Consider the following 17,882-nt stretch of genomic DNA (forward strand, 5'->3'; position numbering starts at 1 on the left):
CCTATAGCAGAATTGGAAGAGGACTGGATTCTAGAAGATGTAATAAAAAAAATTGGGATCCCTCCCTCATGCTGGTTCCAGATTTTACAAATCTATTAAATGAGGACAATTCCAACCAACTGTCCGGCTGGACAAGAAGTGATTTTCCAACTAAGATATGGGGCATACCTCTGCTTCTGCAGCTTTTATATAAATGTATTACTTTCTGATGCACAAACCTTATTGGACATTTTATAAAAAGTCTAATACTTTGAAACCTAAAGACAACTAATGCTGGCATTGTAAGAATGAAGTGGGAACTTGTCACATATCACAGACGCTATTTCATTGCACATCGCTTTAGCAATATTGATTAGCTGTATGGCATAAGCTTACCGAGGTATTAAGTTTACAAGAACCTGTCAATTATAAATCTTTTGCGATTGGCACTCCATTATCAAACAGGAGAATAAGGCTCGAACTTCTTAGTTATGGTGGCACTTAAAAGTTGTAATTAGTTATTGGAAGAATTCAACAGCAATTCAGCATCACTGTTGGAATTGCAGTCTGTCTCTATAGGAAATATGAAGGAGCTGCCACTGAGGAAAGAAAGGTGGGACAATCAAAAAGCGTCAGGATATGTGGGGTATACAGGATGCAAACATAGCCGACTCGATAGAAACTGGATAATGTTTTACTCATAACCAAAACTGGAAAAGTTATGACTGTTTTATTTTTCTTAAGATTGCTGAAGTCAATCAAAATTATTTGAACTAGGAAGTACCCATGGACTTTGTGCAACAGCAGACACTGATAATTGTCCCCTACGACCCTGGCAGCTGATCTGGCGTTAAGTGTTCTGGCTCACAACTTTGCCTTCTTATTCCCAGTTAAAACTTCCCATCTATAACTCGGGCACAGTAATTTATGTTGTTGTGAACAACAAGCAGCTAGAAGGTGAATGGCAATAAGTGAAGGAAATATATGAGTAGCTTTCAGTTGTGATATTATAGTTCATAGGAAAATATAGTCTGCTTGATTGTGGAGTTCCTGCTGTCCACAGAGAACCTCTGTTGTTACAAGCAAGCAACAAGGTAAGTCAGCCACACACTGGTAATGTTATCGGATGGTGCCAAATCCCAGATGCTCTCTCCTAGAGCTCAGAAAACCCTAGAAAGCTTTTTTGAGCTTCTGCAGAATCTACCGCCTTTGTGCTAAGCATGGAGAAATTAGACCTTACCTGCTAATTTGCTTTCCTTTAGTCCCTCCGGACCGGCCCAGGATTGGACTGATGGGTTGTGCACGCCTACCAGCAGGTGGAGACTGAGAAAAAAACTCTGACTCTAGAGAGCCAATGAGAGCCCTGGTCATGTGACCCTAGTCTCAGTATTTGAATAACCAAGCAGAAAGGAAAAGAAGGACCTATATTCTGTGCCCTGAGGAATTTAAGCAGCCAGGCAGCACGAGAGAAACCAACGTGCTTAAACTACGGCTTCGCCGTGACACTGGGCGCACCAACAACTCAGTTCAGAGCCGTGGCATGGCCAATTATGTACAGAAATGTGTATCCCATAAACTGTGCAAGTTGTATAATATTATGAACTGAATAACCAGAGAACTTGCAAAACATTTAACTTGTAGAACATAATGTATTTCTTGTAGAACATAATGTATCTCCTTTAACTGTCTAACTAGCAGAACAGCTCTGTAGACGACAGTTGCATCTCTGTACACAGTAAACTTGAGAACCACAGAACACGGGAGGGACCTGGGCCGGTCCGGAGGGACTAAAGGAAAGCAAATTAGCAGGTAAGGTCTAATTTCTCCTTCCTTAGCATCCCTCCGGACCGGCCCAGGATTGGACTGATGGGACGTAACAAAGCAGTAGTCCTAAGGGAGGGACCCCAGCAAACCCGCTGTGAGTACGCGAGATGCAAAGACGGTCTCCTGACGACACTGAACATCTAGCCTGTAATGCCTAGAGAAAGAATGAAGTGACGACCAAGTCGCTGCCTTACAGATCTCCGCTGGAGGCACCAAGGAACACTCCGCCCACGAGGCTGCCTGCCCCCGGGTAGAATGAGCTTTAAGCGCTGCCGGAACTGGTCTGTCTGCCAAGAGATAAGCAGACGCTATCATTTCTTTGATCCACCGAGACAAAGTAGGCTTAGAAGCTGCCAGGCCCTTGCGGTGACCAGCAAATAGCAGAAAGAGGCGGTCCGATCGACGGAAGTCCTCCGTAACCGCAAGATACCGTTTAAGTACTCTCCTAACATCCAGAGTATGCAACTTTCGCTGCTCCTGCGTTCCGGAGGAGGATCCCAGAATAGGAAGAAAAACCGACTGGGACATATGAAACCGAGATAGTACCTTGGGCAAAAAGGAAGGAACCGGCCGAAGGACCACTCGCTCTTTAGAAAATTCCAGAAATGGAGATCTACAGGAAAAAGCTTGCAACTCTGAGACTCTTCTAGCTGACGCGATAGCCACCAAAAACACCGTCTTAAGCGTTAAATCCTTCAGAGAACATGTTTGTAAAGGCTCAAAAGGAGGCTTTGTCAGAGACGAAAGCACCAGATTAAGGTCCCAAGATGGAAAAACCGATCTGACCGGAGGACGAAGAAGGCAGACCCCCTTCAAAAAACGAGCCACCTCGGGAAGACTAGCCAAAGACTTACCCCTTATTTTACCTCTGAAACAGGACAGAGCTGCCGCCTGCACCTTCAGCGACGAAAGAGAGAGCCCCTTATCAAAACCTCGCTGTAAAAAGTCTAACATCTGAGGTACTGACGCCCGAAAAGGAACAATGTCAGCTTCTGCACACCAATCCTCAAAAATTCTCCACGTGCGAATATAGTTTAACGAAGTGGAACGGCGACGAGACTGCAGCATGGTAGAAATCACTGGCGTTGAAAATCCTCGCTTAGTTAAACGAGCTCGTTCAAGAGCCAAGCCGTAAGACAAAATCGAGCTGGATCTGGATGTAGAACTGGTCCTTGAACCAGCAACGCCTTGTGTGCCGGAAGACGAAGAGGAGACGCCACGGACAGACGCTGGAGATCCGCGTACCAGGGACGCCGAGGCCAGTCCGGTGCCACCAAAATGATCGGCCCCCCGTGGTCTTCGATCTTCTGAAGGAGACGACCTATTAGTGGCCATGGAGGAAACGCGTAAAGAAGGCCGGAGGGCCATTGCTGCAAGAGGGCGTCTACCCCTGCCGCCCTTACATCTTTTCGGCGACTGAAGAAGCGAGGAACTTTGGAGTTGAGCCTGGAGGCGAAGAGATCTAGTACTGGAAGACCCCAACGCTGTACTATCAACTGAAACGCCTGATCGCTCAGAGCCCATTCCCCGGGATCGAGAGTGTGACGACTGAGGAAGTCTGCTTGCACGTTGTCCACTCCTGCCACATGCGAGGCTGAGATGGCCGTGAGGTGAATCTCCGCCCACGCCAGGAGACTCTCCGCTTCCCGACACAGGAGACGGCACCTCGTACCTCCCTGGCGGTTGATGTAGGCTACTGCCGAGGCGTTGTCCGAGAGAACTCGCACAGCTGTGCCCTCCAGAAGAGAACCGAAGTGCAGCAGAGCTAACCGAATCGCCCTGGTCTCCAGAAAGTTGATGGATTGAACTGCTTCCAGCGGCGACCAGAGGCCCTGGGCCCACTTGTCCAGGCAATGAGCCCCCCAGCCTCGGAGACTGGCATCTGTTGTTAGAGGAATCCACCGCGGAGGCTCCAACGGCATCCCCACAGTGAGATTCTGCATCCGTAGCCACCAAAACAGAGAGATTCGCTCCCGGAGCCGCAAAGGCAGTCTCACCAGAAGGGAATCTGTTTGAGCAGACCACCGGGTCAGAAGAGACCACTGAAGAGATCTCATGTGAGCTCTGGCCCAGGGAACTACTTCTATCGAGGCAGCCATGGAACCGAGAACCTGAAGATAGTCTCGAGCACACGGTACTTTCAGATGCATCAAATTCAGAACTTGAGACCGGAGCTTTAGGATTCTGCCCTGCGGAAGAAAAACTCGACCCCTCGCAGTATCGAAGGTGACCCCCAAATACTCTAGAGACTGAGAGGGAACCAAACGGCTCTTGGCAATGTTCACCACCCAACCTAGGGACTGCAGGAACGATACTACTCGCTCCGTGACCTGACAACTTTCCTGATAAGACTTTGCCCTTATCAACCAGTCGTCCAGGTAGGGATGAACCAGAATCCCTTCCTTCCTGAGAGCCGCTGCCACCACGACCATCACTTTGGTAAATGTGCGCGGCGCCGTCGCCAGGCCGAAAGGCAGAGCGCGAAACTGATAATGCCGGCCTAGAATTGCAAAACGCAAAAACTTGTGGTGAGCAGGACGAATGGGAATATGCAAATAGGCTTCTGTCAGATCCAAAGCTGTTAAATACTCTCCCTTGCGCACTGCTACTATGACTGACCGAAGGGTCTCCATCCTGAAACTGGTGACCTTGAGAGCGCGATTGACAGCTTTGAGGTCGAGAATAGGACGATGGGAGTCCTCCTTTTTGGGCACCACAAAGTAAATGGAATACCGACCTTGCTTGTACTCGGCAGGAGGAACTGGATAAATCGCCTGAAGATCTAAGAGCCTCTGTAGAGTCTCCCGAACCGCACGCGCTTTGAGTGGAGAGCGACAGGGAGACTCCAGAAAGGCGTCTGAAATAGGCCTTGCAAATTCTAAGGCATATCCGTCTCGAACCACCTCCAAGACCCACTGATCTGATGTAATGTGGGCCCACCTCTGATAAAACTGAGAAAGCCGAGCTCCGACAGGTACCAGAGAAGGGGCCCTCGCACCTTCATTGGGAAGTACGCGCAGGGGAGCGAAAATTGCCGCTTGAGAATCTGCCTCCTCTGCGGTAACCTCGAAAGGACTGGTTCCTGGTAAAGAAACGCGATCTCTGAGGCTGAGAAGCTTTATCAGGCTGAAATCTACGGAAAGACCTTAGCCTACCACGTCCAAACAAGGCACCCCGACTGGATAGGCGAGGCCGATCTTCAGGGAGACGAGGCACCTTAGAGTCTCCTAGGGAGTGAACCAATTTGTCCAAATCCTCTCCAAACAAAAATGACCCCCTAAAGGGAAATTTACTCAACTTAGATTTGGAGGCCGCATCTGCCGACCAACCTTTCAACCAAAGAGAGCGGCGAGCTGCAACTCCCAGGGCCAAAGATTTAGAAGAAGCCCTCAACAGGTCATATAGGGCATCGGCTAAAAAAGCAGAGCCCGTTTCAATCTTTGCCACCTCGACATCTATAGCTGCAAGATCATCCGAAGGTCTATCCAAGACTCTCTCGGCCCAACGAAAGCAGGCCCTGGCCACTAAAGATCCGCAAATGGCCGCCTGCACTGCCAGAGAGGAAACCTCAAAATTATGCTTCAAAAGAGAGTCCAAACGCCTGTCTTGAGTATCTTTAAGCGCCGTTCCTCCATCTACTGGGACTGTGTTGCGTTTAGTAACCGCAGAGACCACAGCATCAACCACTGGCAGCTTAAGAAGCGCTTTATCAGCTTCGGGCACTGGATATAAACGAGACATGGATCTAGTAGGCCGAAAAGCAGCATCCGGGACCTCCCACTGCGCTTTAATGACATCCCAAATGTCCTCATGCATAGGAAAGGTCTTGCTGGAAGCCCTAGAGCCCTTAACCAACAAATCAACCTTACGGACTTGTGAAGCTGGAGGCTGATCATCAAAATTTAAAGTAGTAGCCACCATAACAATAAGATCCTGTAAATCTTCCTTATGAAACACTCTAGCCACCGAGGGATCTTCCCCCTGGCCCAAAGGAACAGAGTCAGGATCTAAAGAGGAAGGATCCTCCCAAGCCAGCTCATTAAGTGCCGGTCCTAAGTCTTCCTCTTCCTCCAAAAAAGGCATGTCTGAAGTATGCTCTGGTACCAGATCTGAAGGAAACTCACATGTCCTAGGCTTAGCTGCAGTAGGAACCAAACTGCCCATAGCCCCTGACAGCCCCGCTGTAGTCCCTGCCAGCCCCGCTGCTGGCCCCTCTCGCTGCATCAGGAAGGCCTGGTACATCTGAATAACAAACTCAGGGGGAAAACCTCCTCCCTGAGTGGCTGTCGAATGTGCCAGGACCTCCGTATTTAAATCTCCCAAAATCGCGGAGTTTAAAGGGCCAGACGCGGCACCCGACGTTGAAGGAGCAGGAGACAAAATGGCCGCCGTTCGCGCCACTTTCGCCGCGGGCGCTTCTAAGCCAGAGATCTCCGAAGTAGGAGCGAGGGAGCGCGACGGCGAAATCGGAACCCCCGACGGAACCGAAGGCAAAACCGGCGGAGGAAGAGAAACGGCGGGCATGTCAAGCGCTGTACAAAATTTACAGGCGCCGGAGGCATTAACCCCCCGACGCTGACAGACTGCACATCTTTTCAACTTCTCCGCCATCGCGGCAACAAGCGAGCACTCGCGAGAAAGCGGCAACGCGGTTCGCGCCTTTTTAAAATGCCTATTTAGCAGCTAAAAACCCAAGGGCTGACAGGAGCAATAAAGCACTAAAAGGTACTGGCTTGCCTTCGTTCGCTTCCCCTATCTCAAAGCTCTTCTTTTTTTTTTTTTTTTTTTTTTTCAAAACAGGTGCTGAAACCCACAGAGTTGAAAACACAGAGCTGCCTGACAGAGCTGCCTGCTCGTTAAGTCAGCGGGGAACAGATAGCTTACTCAGCTGTTTCAGTTCTTTTTTTTTTTTTTTTTTTTTTTTAAATACTGGCTGCCTCTCCCAAAGGCAATACTCCTTTACAATGAAAGGGTAGCCCTTCCCTTAGTTATTAATAAAGCTGTGTGGGGATACACCAGAAGGGAGATGGGGAGGAAATAGGGGGGAGGGACTCGGGGCACCCGAGTTTAACACCCCAGAGGCTGAACACTAAGGCACTTAGTATCAGGAATGACCTCAATAAAATTCCTGGGCACAGAAGAACCAATAAAGAAAATATCTACAAATACCAAAAAGAGAGACTAATAGGCTCACGTCCTACCTGCTGGGAGACTGAGAAAATACTGAGACTAGGGTCACATGACCAGGGCTCTCATTGGCTCTCTAGAGTCAGAGTTTTTTTCTCAGTCTCCACCTGCTGGTAGGCGTGCACAACCCATCAGTCCAATCCTGGGCCGGTCCGGAGGGATGCTAAGGAATAGGCCCTTCAGTTGGTACCAGAGCTGATGGCAGCTTTACACAAACAGGGGATGGTTGAAGATGTGTGGGAAAACTTATCCTGCTGTCCATAGAGAACCTCTGTTACAGATAAACAACTCTGCTTTCTCCATGGACAAGCTAAATGTATCAGCCACACACTAGCAACTCCCAAGCTTAGGGTTGCAAAAAGTATCAGTTTTGAAGTATTTTTGAAAAAAATGTTTATATATTTGTTTGTATTGTAAACTGCCTAGATCTGAAAGTTAAGGTGATACAGCAAATCCTAAATAAACTAAACTATTATTCCTTTGCAACCTGTGCATGCTGTGGTAGGATAACGTTGCTTATTGTATATGAATAAAGTAGACTTGATTGTGTCAAAATTCTCAATATCATGATATTTTATTCAGTAAATATGGAAGCATGACAATGCTATTCCATGTATTAAGCTTTGCAAACAATATCATTGGAAAAATATAGGATGTTATACATTGGACTAACTGAACACTGGTGATTATAATGCATAGCATTGACAAACAAAATATTTTATTTATATAAAGACTAGTAAAAAAGCCCCGTTTCTGATGCAAATGAAACGGGGGCTAGCAAGGTTTTCTTCTGTGTGCATGTGGGAGTGTGTGTGTCCCTGCCCTCTTCCCTCTCTCCCTTCCCCTGTGCTGTCTGTCCCCTCCCCCCTCGGAGTCGAGTCCTTCAGTGTTAAGTTTCCTGCTGTTCTGTGTTTGTGTTAGAGAGATAGTGAGGGCTTCTGCCCTCTCTCCCCTCTGAGTCATTCACTGTTACAGCGAGAGCGATTTGGTTTCGTGCTTTGCTGTGTTTTCCTTCACTGTTTGTGTTAGAGAGAGCGAGGGCGGGGCAGACACTCATGGGGAAACTGGATATCTCTCCCCCTTCACACTTCCGGCTGGAGGCTTCATTTAGAACGTTGGTGGTGCCTTTTATATATAGAGATATCTATGTGTATCTCTCTCTCACACACACACACTTTTTTTTTTTTTGGAGAGAGTAATGTATCTTCGTATAACCAGTATGGAGATTGTTGTGCCCCTCCTGCGTTAGGGTAGCAACAATGCAGAATTAACTGTGTTATTAAGAACAAAAAATAAAAAAACATTTAAAAACTCTGAACTACCAGTGAAACAGTGTAGAATTCTTAGTTTCTGTCTACTTTAATTCTTTTCTGGTACTAGGAGAGTTTGTAGTTTGTTATGGCCAAAATTGCCATCTGTTGGTTGAGGCTTGATGGAAGCATAAGGTGATTACCAAGTTGTTGCTCTACAGATGTTGGTTACTGGCATCACCCATAGGTTGGTCAGTGTTGCTGCCATTTTCCTAAGTTAAGATGGCTGACAAAGTACAAGCTCCTTAAGTCCTGCTCTCTGGTAGCAGAAGGAAATGCAGAGATCCACTGTGAAAGGCTCCTTTTTGCTATCAGGGTACCTGGTCTATTTGGATCATATACAACAAATAAAACAAATGCCATATGAAGATGCTGAGATTTTTTGCAGATATAAACTTAGTGAAGGTGCACAGTCTAAGGTATTTAATTGGTGCTCCTAAAGATTAGGTTAGAAAGAAAGAAATGCGGGAGGAAGTGACGTCAGCGGAGCGAATGGCTGCCTAAAAGCTGAGCTCCAGCACACCCGTGATCGAAAAGCACTCTCTCTCTTTCCAACAGTGGCGAAAGTATAGCCAACTGAGATAAAAGTGATATCCCGATCGTGGAAAAGAATTCTTGTGATGCAGGCGAATGGAGGAGTAGTGAATCTCACTCAATTCGCGTTTGAAGGCAGCGCGACGCAGAAGAAAAAGATGGCGGATCAACAAGCGCTGGCCTCATGCTCACAAGACTCGGCGACGGAACTATTCTCCTCTCAAGAGCAAACGGACAGGCTGGGAGAAATCCTGCCTGAGCTACGTGACTGGCTGCAGGAAATAAGATCCGATCTGAAAGTGGTCCGGGAGGAACTCACGACCCTGGGAGCCAGTTTGCGTGGAGAAATAGCGGAGATAGGCCAAAGAGTGGAAGAAGTTGAAGCGCGAATGGAAGAGCACACAGAGGCCTTGACAGCCGTCGATTTACAGGTCTCTGATATCAGATTGGGTCAACAACAAATCAATGATAAGATCGAGGACTTGGAGAACCGAAGCAGGCGGTGCAACTTACGTTTTCGAGGCCTTCCGGAGACTCCTGCCTACCAAGATGCTGAGATAGTGATACAAAAAGTGGCTAGCACCCTCCTGTCGGCGGATGGAACTGAGGTGAGCCCGGATGACATCAAGCTGGAGAGGGCACACAGGGCGCTGGGCCCGTCAAGGCAGAATCTGCCCAAAGATATAATCGTGTGCTTCCGCGAATACGGGATGAAGGAGAAAGTGCTACAAGCAGCTCGCAAAATTACAGACTTTAAATGGGATGCCCACCGCATAGAGGTGTACCAAGACCTGGCGGCTGCGACATTAAAGCGGAGAGCTGAACTGAAGCCGGTTACAGCTAAGCTACGTGAGATGGGCCTGCGCTACAGATGGAGACATCCCTTCGCGCTAGTATTCTATAAGGAAGGCAAACTACAGCAGATTCGAACGATGGCAGAGGCACAGCAAATTCTTCCAGAGGGGTTGGCGGAGGTACCATCGTTTGCAGGAGGTAGAAGAGGAACCTCAGGGGGGACGGCCACCCAGCCAAAATGGCAGCGAGCCGGACGCAACAGGCTGCAGCGACAACAGTCAGCAAATCGGCTGACCTGAGTTTCCCAGGGCTGAATCGAGTTGGACTGGCTGGTGGAGGTTGAAGCCTCCGATGTCTGCTGAGGGGACTGAAAAGACGACTGAGTGGTACAAGAAGTTGTGAATTATAGAGTTGTGTGGAAAGAGGGTTATTGTGCTTAAGTTTCAATCTCACATGTGTATAGTTGAAGTTATGTTTTGATGTCAGGAAAGAATGACGATAGGGTGTGGGGGAGTCACTTCCTTCCCGGGCAGCACCTGTCAACTAAGAGAAGGGAGGTGCTTAAAATGTATGAAGAGGGTTTGGAGGGTGGGTGGGAGGGAAGAATGTGGGGGGAGAGGGTGGGAGGGGAAGGCAGATATATTACAATCAAACTGTGGGGGCTCTTGCTGGGACTGCAAAGGGGATACTGGCTATGCGAACAATATGAAAATAAACACCATGGCTCTTAACTGTGTAACGCTGAATGTGAGAGGGCTTAACTCCCCGCAGAAGCGCAGTCAGATGTTTAGAGAAATGTTACGTTTGAAAGCAGATGTTGTATTCCTCCAGGAGACGCACTTGAAGCGTGGACATGAAAAATTGGTCAAGCATAAAAGATATCCTTCAATATATTACGCATCCAACATTGCAGAGACCAAAAATAGAGGTGTCCTAATAGCGCTTTCCAGTGCGTGCCCATGGAGTGTGAAAGAAATGATACGGGATCCTGGAGGGAGATACTTGGTCCTTGTGGCTTCACTGCTTAATGTGCAATACACACTGATAAATGTTTACGCTCCTAATGAAGACCAAAGGGGGTTCATAAAAGAACTAGAGGGGGTAATTCAGAAGAGGGCTAAAGGCCATCTTTTGATTGGAGGCGATTTTAATGTCACCTTAAATCCGAGTGTAGATAATTCGGGGAGGAAAGCAGGGTATGCCCAGAAGGATAGAGTCGCAATGAGTGAATGGATGGCCCGCGAGGGCCTTATGGACATCTGGAGGGAAGTCCATGGGACTGAAAGGGACTATACATATTACTCCCCTAAATATAAAACATATTCACGAATAGATTATTGGTTAGGCGAGGAAGCCTTTAGAGGCAAAATTTGTACGACCAAGATTGAGCCTTGTTCCTGGTCAGATCACTGCTCGGTCAGTTTAGTGCTCAGCTTTGTAAGGGAGCAGAGGGGTCATAGGAATTGGCGTATGAATGAAGCAATTTTGCTAGACCCCCAACATGCACTAACAATAGAAAAGTGTATAGAGGAATATATTATGTTGAATGATAATGGAGAGGCCCGTCCTGTGAATGTATGGGAAGGTATGAAAGCGGTTGTGCGGGGCCATATCATTGCCTTGCAATCTTATATAGATAAGGAAAGGAAAAAAGGGGAGGCCACTTTGCGCCAGCAACTAGATAACTTGGAAAAGACACATAAGGCAGACCCCACGGACAGTGCACGAGAGGGGGAGATACAACAGATACGCAGACAACTTAATGAGCTACAGCTCGCTGAGATAGCAATTCAGTTACAAGCAGCTCAACAGGAGCACTTTGAGTTCGGGAATAAAGCTAGCAGGTTATTGGCACGTAAACTACAAAAGCGAGCACAACGTAATTCTATAGCTGCTATAAAATCTACAGGAGGAGAGTTGTCCACCTCCTCAGAGGCTATACAAAAAGCTTTTTGGGAATACTATGGTCAACTCTATGAGAAAGAGCAAACAGCAAATAGGGAAGAACAGGAAGAATATATAAACGGCCTGGGCATACAGGGGATCTCAGAGAAGGATCGAGAGGGCATTTCAGCGCCAATAACAATAGAGGAAGTGGAAGAGGCGATAGCAGGGATGCCTACGTGTAAGGCTCCAGGCCCAGATGGTTTCCCAATAAGATTTTATAAGATGTTTAGGAAATGGCTCGCCCCCATACTGTTAGGGGCGATTAGGTCCTTTGATGAGGAAAACTCATTACCATATTCTTGGAGAGTGGCAGAGGTAGTGTTGATCTTGAAGCCAGGGAAAGACCCGCAACAGTGCGCATCATACCGGCCCATATCCCTGCTAAATAATGACTATAAAATCTTCACTAAAATTCTGGCCAATAGATTGGGGGGGCTGATGCCTCGCCTGATTCATCAAGATCAAACAGGGTTTATTGAGGGTCGCCAAGGCAGTGACAATATAAGAACCCTGCTGCATGTGATCCAGCAGATTGAGGAGGAAGGGAGCCCGGCGTTGCTGCTATCGATAGATGCGGAGAAGGCCTTTGACCGTGTGGACTGGGCCTTCCTGCAGTCCCTGGTAGCGAGGCTGGGCATGGGAGAGAGATTTGATAAGTGGATAGGCCTCATATATGACAAGCCTCTAGCCCTATTAAAAATCAATGATGGGTTGTCCAATCCGGTCCAACTACATAGAGGCACGAGGCAGGGCTGTGCCCTCTCCCCCTTGCTGTTCGCATTGACTATAGAGCCTCTGGCCAAGAAAGTTAGAGAGCATGCAGGCATTAGAGGAGTGGTTAGGGGCGCACGTGAGCATAAGATAATGCTTTTCGCTGATGATATTCTGTTGACCATTTCTGACCCGGTTCTATCACTGCAGAGGGTGATGAAGGTATTTGCGCAATATGGGAAGATGTCAGGATTCAAGATCAATATGGCAAAATCTGAGATCCTAAATCTGTCAGTAGACCAAAAAGAGGTGCAAGAGTTGCAGCAGAGATACCCATTTATTTGGGCACAAAATTCTATCAAATATTTGGGTGTTCAGATAACAGCAAAAATAGACCAGCTCTACCAGGCAAACTACCCCTCTAAAGTTAAAGAACTATTTCTGGAACTAGATAGATGGGAAGCTATGACAGTATCCTGGTCGGGTAGAATTAATGCAATAAAAATGGTTATACTGCCCAAGTTATTGTATATGTTCACGGCCCTCCCGGTGCCTATACCGCGTTCCTTTTTCCAGCGATTACATAGAAAAGTATTTGCTTATATCTGGAAAAAGAAGCCACCGAGGGTTCGTAGGAGAGCAATGCACCATCCATCAGCGATGGGGGGGATGGGCGTCCCTGATTTCTTCTTATACTATCAAGCTGCCCAGTTGAAAATCTTGGCTGAATGGCAGCCCAGTAATAATAAGAAATGGCTTCACTGGGAAAGAGCATGGATGGGCACTAAGTTTTTAGGTAACGTGCTATGGGGGCCAAAGCAACAGATCTTGGCAGCAATTCGCAGGATGCCGGTGGGAATGGCCCATCTGCTTACCACGTGGCTACAAATTAGAACTAGAGTGTTTCCTGAACGACAATATTTCTTGCAAACGGCTATAAGCGACGCCCCTGGTTTCTCTCTAGGGGCGGAGGAAAAAACCTATCAGGTATGGGCCCGTAAAGGGTTATATAGGTTGGGTCAATTATGGGAGGAAAATGCGGTAAAAGATTTTGAAATAGTGAGAGAAGAATATGATCTGTCTGCCAAGGACCTTGTTTACTACCACTGTGTGAGGAACTACATTCAGAGGAAAGCAAGGGATGAGCTAGAGCTGGCAGAGACGGGCTTAGAACGGGCGCTAAGAGAGGGAGGAGGGAAGGGATGTATAACTAGACTTTATAAAGCACTGTTGCTCATGTCCTCCCCGCTAGAATTTTATACAGACAGATGGGAGAAAGCGATGCAAAAGAACTTCTCCATAAGCTGGTGGGCCAACAGTTTTAGGTTCTTGTTGCACTCATCAATCACTCAGCCGGTGACTGAAAATGGGTATAAGATGTTATTCTGGTGGTACTATACGCCAGTGCGCCTTCATAAGATCTATCCGAACGTATCCAAGAGTTGCTGGCGTAATTGTGGAGGCCAGGGATCTTTTCTACACATCTGGTGGGAATGTCCCAAGGTATGTGCACTTTGGGAACAGATAATAAATGTAGTTAATGGCTTGGGTACAGGGGGCTATACACGTCAGATAGAGTATTGCCTGCTACATGCCCGCCCAAAAAAAACGAAGGTGCAGGAACATAAGCTTGTAGTACAAATATTTGCTGCGGCCAAAATGCAGCTGGCAAGGGCTTGGAAAACATTGGAAACTCCCCCCCTGCAGAAGATAGGATATAAAGTAGAGTACATTTACCAAATGGCAAAGCTGACTGCGATGAGGAAAGGCTTGCTAGCGATGTTTCAAAAAGTTTGGGGCCCATACGAGGAGAAACGAGAGAGTATCTGGCTTCCAGGGGGGGGAGATCGGGATGAGAGGGAGGGAGGGGGAAAGGGAAATGTGGAAAAGATGTGAAGTGGGAATTTGATACTGTTTGTATGTTATGATAAGTGACGATGAGAGGATGTAAGCTAATCCTTATGTGACTGTTTGATCAGTGTTGTTTCCAGTTGGGTGTACAAAAAATACAAAATCTTCAATAAAATATGTTTAAAAAAAAAAAAAGAAAGAAAGAAATGCAGTTGACTGGTGTATATGAAAAGCCGAAACCACTTTCTACAGAAATTCTGGATGGGTCTGTAACTCCACCCTATCCTGACAGAACGATGTGTAGGGTGCAAAATTCATTAGAGCTTGCAATACCAATACAGCACTGTTTCAAGTGTGGTCAAATGTTGGTCAGCCAGCCCTTTCATGAAGTGAGTGACTAAAGGGTGGATAAACGTGGACTCTTGTCAATATGATCATGGTATACTGGCAATTGTGCTGAGATGCACTCTAACAGAGCTTGTGTTTAACCCTGAGTTGGACAGGAGATACTAAAGCAGTGTTTGCATGGAGCAAGAGAAGGTGTTTTGCGGTTTTGAATTGTACCACTGTGAGAAATGCTTCCACTTAAAGCCCTTTTTGGGTGAAGGCTTTCTGGATACTAGGAAAAAAAATCCTGAACTTCTTAGAAAAATTAAAAGGGTTACTTAAATCCTTTCAACATCCAAGCAGTCAATACTAAGATTCAGATAATGGAGTGGAGAAGAGAGCCATTCTGAGTCATGAGATCCCAGTGTATTGAAAAAGTGGCCCTTGGACTGCTAGCTGATGGAGATATGGTCTCAGATTGAATGCGGCCAAAATGGGGATACAAGGATGAAGATATTTATATTCTGCTTTTTTCTGAAGAACTTTGGCGATCCATGGAACTGGAAGATATGCATACATGAAGTCTTATGCATGAACACTGCCATCTACTGCTAGCCAGTTTCTGGTTGGTCTTCTGGAACAGAACTGGCTGCAATCCAAGTTTATTTTAAATAGAAATAAAGCAAAATATAGAAAATAAAATACCTTTTTTATTGGACTAATTTAATACATTTTTTGATTAGCTGTCGAAGGCAACCCTTCTTTAGATCAGAAGTCCAATTGCTGATTCAACAATGCGTGAATGATAATAAGTTATGGCTTTCGTTTCTAGGCACTTTGTCCAGAAAAGGGGGGGTTACCATATTTTGACTTGCATATCCATTAGGACTGCATGGACAGGAATGCATGCTACCGTTCTAAACATCAGAATAATTTAAAATATCAGTTCAGTGGTAGGTGTCAAAGAGAGATTCTTTGCAAGCTTTTGAAGGAATGTGGGATAGGTTATATCTTCAGGAGATAAACCTGCTTTTGGTGGTGGCTGAGGTGGCTCAGATTGAATTCCAGGTGAGTTTGGTCTGCTTGGGCTACTATGAGCCGAAACCTCTTCCAAAGACTATAGTCTAGTATATGCCTTGGTGAGGGAGATGTTTTCTTACATTTTTGAAAGGCATCTACATTAATTCAATTCAAATCAATTCTTGTATACCGCTAATATCCCCTTTCCAGGGTTCAGTGCAGTTTACATTCTAGGTGAGACAAAAGCAATAGTGTTAGTGTGAGATATGAGAAACATTAGAGGGGGGGAGGAAGTGATGTCACCGGGCAGCATGGACACCTGAAAAGCTAGCTCCGGTGGCCTCGCGGCAAAAACGATCGCGTTCGCGATCCAAAGCTAAGCTGGAAAGCTAAAATTGACGGCAGCACTAAAGCGGGAACTCGTACCACGAAAGCGCATGAATTTTCGCCGAACTGTGGCTGATCTTTCAAGGTTTGCATTCGCCGGAGGCGCGACCCCGATAAAAAACAAAATGGCCGACGCACGGAAAAATAAAGAATTGACAGAGAAAGCAAAACCCCAGGAGCCAACGCTGGAACAGCGATCGGTAACAGAACTCACAGAAGAAGAGCAGCCCAGCCTGCAATTATGCCTGCAAAACATCAGCGCTGACCTCAAGGCACTGCGAGCTGAGGTAGCTAAGTTGGGCACAGACTTGCGCGACGAGATAAGAGAGCTGGGAGTGCGGCTAGAGGACACGGAGGCCCAAGTGGAAGCCCACAGCGAGGCCCTTGGCTCGATGGACCAACATATCACTGAACTCCGGAGTGAACAGCAAATATTACAAGATAAACTGGAAGATCTGGAGAATCGGGGACGCCGCAACAATTTGAGATTTCGAGGCCTACCGGACACACCTCTATACCAGGACAGTGAGCAAGTAGTACAAAAAATAATACAAGAACTGTTCACACAGAACGGGGCCAATATGGAACCTGAGGCAGTGCAATTGGAGAGGGCACACCGGGCACTGGGACCGGTAAGAAATAATAGACCCAAAGATATCATTGCCTGCTTCAGTAGCTACAAACTAAAGGAACAAATACTGAAACTGATGCGACAAACTTCAGACTTTAAATGGGATTCCTACCATGTTGAAATATATCAGGACTTGGCAGCGGCGACGCTGAGAAGGAGAGGGGATTTGCGGCCATTCACGAGATATCTTAGAGAGCAGAAGATCCAGTACAGATGGCGGCACCCCTTCGCTTTGGTATTCTATAAAGATGGCAAACAACATCAGATTCAGTCTCTTTTGGAAGCCAGAGCAGTATGCCCGGAGTCCGCAGATGAGAGTGACAGGCGGGAGGCCAGTTCGGGAGCAAGACCAAACTCCCGCTCCCTACTACTACTACTATTTAGCATTTCTATAGCGCTACAAGGCATACGCAGCGCTGTACAAACATAGAAGAAAGACAGTCCCTGCTCAAAGAGCTTACAATCTAATAGACAAAAAATAAATAAAGTAAGCAAATCAAATCAATTAATGTGAACGGGAAGGAAGAGAGGAGGGGGTAGGTGGAGGCGAGTGGTTACAAGTGGTTACGAGTCAAAAGCAATGTCAAAGAGGTGGGTTTTCAGTCTAGATTTAAAGGTGGCCAAGGATGGGGCAAGACGTAGGGGCTCAGGAAGTTTATTCCAGGCGTAGGGTGCAGCGAGACAGAAGGCGCGAAGTCTGGAGTTGGCAGTAGTGGAGAAGGGAACAGATAAGAAGGATTTATCCATGGAGCGGAGTGCACGGGAAGGGGTGTAGGGAAGGACGAGTGTGGAGAGATACTGGGGAGCAGCAGAGTGAGTACATTTATAGGTTAGTAGAAGAAGTTTGAACAGGATGCGAAAACGGATAGGGAGCCAGTGAAGGGTCTTGAGGAGAGGGGTAGTATGAGTAAAGCGACCCTGGCGGAAGATGAGACGGGCAGCAGAGTTTTGAACTGACTGGAGAGGGGAGAGGTGACTAAGTGGGAGGCCAGCAAGAAGCAGATTGCAGTAGTCTAAACGAGAGGTGACAAGGGTGTGGATGAGGGTTTTGGTAGAGTGCTCGGAAAGAAAGGGGCGGATTTTACGGATGTTGTAAAGAAAGAAACGACAGGTCTTGGCGGTCTGCTGGATATGAGCAGAGAAGGAGAGAGAAGAGTCAAAGATGACCCCAAGGTTTCGAGCTGAGGAGACAGGGAGAATGAGAGAGCCATCAACAGAAATAGAAAATGGGGGGAGCGGGGAGGTGGGTTTGGGGGGGAAAATGAGAAGCTCGGTTTTGGTCATATTTAATTTCAGGTGGCGTTGAGACATCCAGGCAGCAATGTCAGACAAGCACGCTGAAACTTTGGTTTGGATGCAAGGTGAGATATCAGGGGTAG

The 17,882-nt window shown here is 47.0% G+C and overlaps 1 protein-coding gene across 1 annotated transcript in view; it reads right to left on the bottom strand.

Moving 5' to 3' along the window:
• The window catches only part of CCDC39 (coiled-coil domain containing 39), a 77,586-nt gene that overhangs the window by 17,240 nt on the left and 42,464 nt on the right, over window positions 1–17,882 (bottom strand). The window lies entirely within an intron of this gene.

The sequence above is a fragment of the Microcaecilia unicolor genome, chromosome 10 (genome assembly GCF_901765095.1).
Source record: "Microcaecilia unicolor chromosome 10, aMicUni1.1, whole genome shotgun sequence".
NCBI lineage: Eukaryota > Metazoa > Chordata > Amphibia > Gymnophiona > Siphonopidae > Microcaecilia > Microcaecilia unicolor.